Genomic DNA, 6,000 nt, shown 5'->3' with positions numbered 1-6,000 from the left:
TCGGCCAAGAGGCATGTGGGATCTTAGCTCCCCACCCAGGTATCAAACCCGCACCCCTTGCATTGGAAGGTGAAGTCCTAACCACTGGACCGCCAGGGAAGTCCCTTCAACACCTTTTTAAAATAACTCTCATGATCAGAACATTCTGTGAAAATCTAGATAAGGCTAAACTTGTTTAAATGCTTAGAGCTCATGGTACTTAACCAAGTAGATGTGGGGAGCACAGAAGACAGAGCCCTTTCTCTATTTAGGAAACTGAGACTTGGGGCAATGCACAATGTGATTTGAAGCATATATGTCTTCTTTATAGCAGCAAATTCCATTGAAATGGCCTCTCCTCTCAGCTAGTTAGTTAAATATGAAGCTAATGTTTCTCCACATAAAAGTGCACCAACTCTTGTCCTGCTAGCTAGGAAAAGGGTAACGGAGTGTGCCAATTTGTGAAAAGCCCCGACTAAATCCTTTTAAATTAAACTCTACAGGTATCTTGATGTGAGTGGATGCCAAAAGATAACTAAGGCAGGAATCCATGCATTGGCAAGCAGCTGCCACCAGCTCAAGTATCTGGACCTAAGCTCTACAGGGATAAGCAAAAGAAGGTAGGAATTTTGCAGATTATCCTTTTTTATCCAGTTTAAGAACTTGAATCATGAGTTTATCCATTTCAGCTTATCATTTTAAGGGCACCTGTTAGTCTGTAATGTAGATTATGATATGATAGGCCAAAAGGAATCTCTAGAGATGCTAAATGAAAATATGAATGGAGATTTATCCAATCAACTGAGGGGAAAGTTGTTTGCCAAGAGGGATATACACCAATGATATATTGTATATAGTCTGGTATGAACTACTACACAAACTTGGAATTATAATATGGTAATAATTATTTACTTTTCTAATTAATTGCTCATTTAAGCAATTCCTGCTTCATTTATAGGAAATCTATTTTCTTCTTCTTTGGTCTGCCCCTTCGCTAAATTATACTGGGACTCTGGAGGCTTACACAGTCGCAAGAGGAGGGAGGGTCTATCCAGCTTCACCCAAGTGAGGAGACTAGAAACTCAAAACATATTCCAGATCATCTGCTTTTGTCCAAATCCCGTTTCGTCTGGCTTTGACAAATGTAAGAATCTTCTGATTGGTGACCCCTACTTCTACTTGAACCCTTCTATAAATTGTTCACTACACAGCAGCAAAAGTGATTTTTACAAAATATAAAGAAGACTCCTTTGATGAGAAATAGTGCAGGGCTTCTCATTGTATTTAGTACAAAGCAAACAAATTAATTTCTTTCCCAGCTTTATATGAACCTATAAGATACATTTCTTTGAACTCACTTAATACCAATTTTCCCTTTTCCCTCTAGGCTCTCATTTAATGATGCTTCTTAAATTCCTAAAACAAGTTAAGCCCATTCATCACCGTAGGGTCTTTCCACGATCTAGTTCCACTGCCAGGAATTGGCTTTCTCAATCTTTGTATGGATGTCTTCTAAAGATTATTTAGCTTAAATATCACCCGTTAGGTCTTTCTGACCCCAAAGTCTAAAGTCTAGCTGGGCAGCCCTCTCACTCTTGGAGTCTTTTCCTTTTTCAGGAACTTCGTGGGAGAGGAACAAATTTCCTTGATAGAACCCACCCACTTCTTGTCTCACTTCTTCTTCCTTCCCTTCAGCGATGAAGGAAAAAAGAAAAAAACATCAGCTAGTGAAAAGTGCTATGCAGAAAATTAAAACAAGGAGAGTAGGCATAATCAAATAATCATAGGAGCAAACCCAAGGCATATGTAATTACAAATGATGGCAAGTATTGTGAAGGGAATTATGGAGTATTATGAAGAGTGCTGTGGTGTACACATACTCTCCTCTGTGGTCCTACCTGTGACCCGTGGGGCTACCCACAACTTTGCGATGATATTGACTCAAGTGGCTTAGTGGGCTGTGAGTGGTCTGGAACAGTCTAAAACCAGGCTTTCACACAGATTTGTAAGCCATATTTGCATATTCATTAGCTTGGCGCTTTGACCTATTCTTTACAGATAATAAGGTACCAGGAGCAGGTACTTTATTACTCATTCACCTGAGCTGTGCACTAACTACAAGACTAAATGGTTGAGATTTAGAAACTGGGTGTCATTAGCGCTCAACAGACAAGATTGCTCCAATGTCTTGACTTGAAACTCATTTTATTATTCCTCTATTTTATTTTATTTTTTTGTAATTACTTTAGGAAATTGTAACAAATCTATTCTGGATTCCTTTGAGAAGTAATACAATTCCTAGAAAGAGAAGTAGGCTGTGTGTCAGAAAGAGGGGAAGAAAAGCCAACACAAACATAGAGTGCACACCTACTGTGTGCTAGATTGTTAGGCACTTGTTATATGCTCCCAAACTGCACTGTAGATATCTCTTATACTCATTGCAGTTAATTTATATGATAATTTGATTAATGTCTAATTCAACAAGTAGATATTCAGTAAAGTTAATGCAGGGATTTTTTTTTTCTTTAACTTACTACCTGGCACTGTGTCTAATATATAGAAAGTGTTGGAATAAAATTTTTGAATGTAAAATATGAACATATGTCATTTCATTTGATAATCTCAGTAATCCCATCAAGAGGTAGTGTTTCACAGATAATACCACCACTCAGAGATAAAGCTAACATTTTGTTTCATGACACATATAAAAGTCTTGTGGACAAACAAAACTATGTCTGCATAAAACTGTTCAATAGGGCTTCCCTGGTGGTGCAGTGGTTAAGAATCTGCCTGCCAGTGAAGGGGACATGGGTTCGAGTCATTCCTCTATTGATGGACATTTTACCACCTCTTGGAGTTTCTAGAAATATACTCTTTTTGTTTTATTTCAAATCCTTCTCACCTCCCTGACCTTATAACTTAGGGTGTGAAGAGTCTGCTCGGGCTGCTATAACAAAATACCATGGACTGGGTACCATAAAACAATAAAATATATTTCTCGCAGTTTTAGAAGCTGGGAAGTTCAAGATCAGGGTGTCGACATTGTTGTGTTCTGGTGAGAGCTCTCTTCCTGACTTGCAGATCGCAGCCTTTGTGCTGTAGTCTCAAAAGGGGCGTGGGGGGAGGAGGGGGGAGAGAGAGAGAGAGAGGACTCCAACGCTCTGGTATCTCTTTTCACAGGGGCACTAATCCTATCATGATGGCCTCACCTTCGTGACCTCACCTAATACTATTTACCACCCAGACACCCCATTTCCAAATACCATCTCATTGGGAGTTAGGGCTTCAACGTATGAATTTTGCGGGGACATAATTCAGTTCATAACAAAGTGACTTTTTGATTTTTGTCTTCAGTGTTCCTGCTACTCCCCCTGTAATCTGGCTTCTATTGCAATACCCACCCCTTGATAGTCAGATATGCCTGCTTCTTTCTTATTGGGTTCCTGGCCCCAGGAAAATCAAGGGATGTAACAAAATACTTGCTTTAAGTGACTGATATTCTATCGCACTTACTCTCTATGGTTGCCAGCTTCCAAGATAGCCCCCCCTATAGTCCCCAGCACCTGTTATTCATACCCTGTGTAGTCCCTTCCAACAAAGTACTAGCCTTGCTCTGTGTGACCAGCAGAATACAGCAGAAGTGACAGTATCTCATATCTAGGATTAGATGACAAAAGATTGTTGGCTTCCATCTAGGGCAGCTCTTTCTCTGTCTTTCTATCTGTCTAATAATGTCTAGTAATGAAATAAGAAACATAGAGGAGATGTTGGTTTGGAATGTATGTAGGGCCACATGCACATTATTAATTACTGTTTGAAGTTTTGCAGCTTCTTTTTAATGACGCTTAAATGATTTTATCTCATGAAAACTGAGATTTTATATCTGTAAATGATAATAGTTTAGAATAATTGAATATATAGACAATCAACTCCCTATGATTATAAGAAGTCAGTGGACTCCCCAGCTTCTGAGTATTATTTCTATTACTATTTTTAGTTTGCAGTGAAGTGGGAGGGCATGGTGGTAGCTGTGGTTTACTGGAAGCAATTTACTTTCCTGGAAAGTTAAGTGATGTTCTTGTACCTATTTGTTGTTATTGGTATATATCTTTTAAATATTTCATATAAAAGACTGCTTTGTTGTTAAGTCTTCTTTGTGGAATCACAAAGCTGAGTATTCTAGAATAGATGCAACAGTATAGTTCCTGTTATTTAATTTAATTGATATATTTTAAATATATAATAAATTCAAAATAATTATGATGAGCTATTTATAGTGAGGGATAGAAAACAATGTCCAAGACAAGTTCTTCCCTCAAGGTACTTATCATCTAATTTGAGAAAAAAAATGTCACACACACACATGGGGAAATCTAAATGGCATGCACATCCTTTGAAGAAAAAAGAGATTGCTGGAGCTTTAGGAGTGGGTTTAACCTCAGTCCTTGAAGGACTGGTAAGATTTAGGTAGGCAGAAAAAAGGAAAAGGGACTCCAGGTGAGAGCAAATTCTTCCACAGTGTGATATAATATATATCACACCTGCAAGGTGCCTAGGGCAGGTATTCCCACCTACTGAATAGGACATTTTAAACCAGAAAGCAACTTGAGAACTTACCAAGTTAGTTAATATAAGACAGGGATTGGAAAATTGTAGTCAGCTGCCTGTTGGGTTTTTTTTAACATCTTTATTGGAGTATAATTGCTTTACGATGGTGTGTTTCTGCTGTATAACAAAGTGAATCAGCTATACATATACATATACCCCCATATCTCCTCCCTCTTGCATCTCCCTCCCACCCTCTCTATCCCACCCCTCTAGGTGGTCATGACCTACAAGCTAAAAATGGTTTTTACAACTTTAAATTGTTATAATTTAAATGGTTGTATAAAAACCTCTATTATACCTTTGATTTTTCCTCTTAGCCTGTGATCAAATACAAACTAAATCCTGCAAAGCCTAAACTACTTACAATCTGGCCCTTTAAGAAAAAGTGTGTCAACCAGTGATTTAGGATCTTCATTATGAAATAAAACATATTTGGATTATTATAATGAAATTAAGATATGGAATTATTACAATACACTTAAATATGGATCATCCTGTAAATATAGTTTTGTATCTGTCTCTTTTCCATCGAAACTTATACCTGTTCTTTTTATTTATCATTTTTTCAAAAACATTATTTTGATGCTTGCTATTCCATTATAGAAATTTGAGATAATTCATTTAAATATTATTCTATTGTTAACATATAGAACATACAGATTGCTTCTAATTTCACTCATGAAAAATACAACAGTAAAAAAATCCTTGCACATAAATATTAACATCTTTTAAATTTAATTTATATAAAGCCCTAGAAGTAGAATTACTAGTTCAAAAGTCACAAAATGAACAGTTTAAAGGATTTCAAATGAATATTGCTAAATTGCCCTCAGAAAGGCTGTATACTTTATTCTTCCAATAGTAATGTATGGAAGTGCCTATTTTGCCACACCTTTGGAAACTCCAGCGCTCTCCTAAATATTTAGCCAACATTATGTAGAGGGTGTCTTATTTTAATTTGTTTTGCTGATGATTCTTGACATTAATTTTTTTCAATATTCTTAATGGCATTTTGCATTTCTTGATTTATTTTTTATTTTGTGTGTGTGTATGTATGGATTTTTTGCCCCTTTTACTATTCAAGCATACATCTTATTTCATAGATTTGTACATATTCTTTTTTTTTTTTTTTTTTGCTGTACGCGGGCCTCTCACTGTTGTGGCCTCTCCTGTTGAGGAGCACAGGCTCCGGACGTGCAGGCTCAGTGGCCATGGCTCACGGGCCCAGCCGCTCCACGGCATGTGGGATCTTCCCAGACCGGGGCACGAACCCATGTCCCCTGCATCGGCAGGCGGACTCTCAACCACTGCGCCACCAGGGAAGCCCTAAAAGCTTTTAACTTTAATCAGGTCCCATTTGTTTATTTTTGTTTTTATTCTCATTACTCTAGAAGGGGGGTCAAAAAAGATCTT

The sequence above is a fragment of the Pseudorca crassidens genome, chromosome 7 (genome assembly GCF_039906515.1).
Source record: "Pseudorca crassidens isolate mPseCra1 chromosome 7, mPseCra1.hap1, whole genome shotgun sequence".
Classification (NCBI taxonomy): domain Eukaryota; kingdom Metazoa; phylum Chordata; class Mammalia; order Artiodactyla; family Delphinidae; genus Pseudorca; species Pseudorca crassidens.
This window is presented reverse-complemented; position numbering follows the sequence as displayed.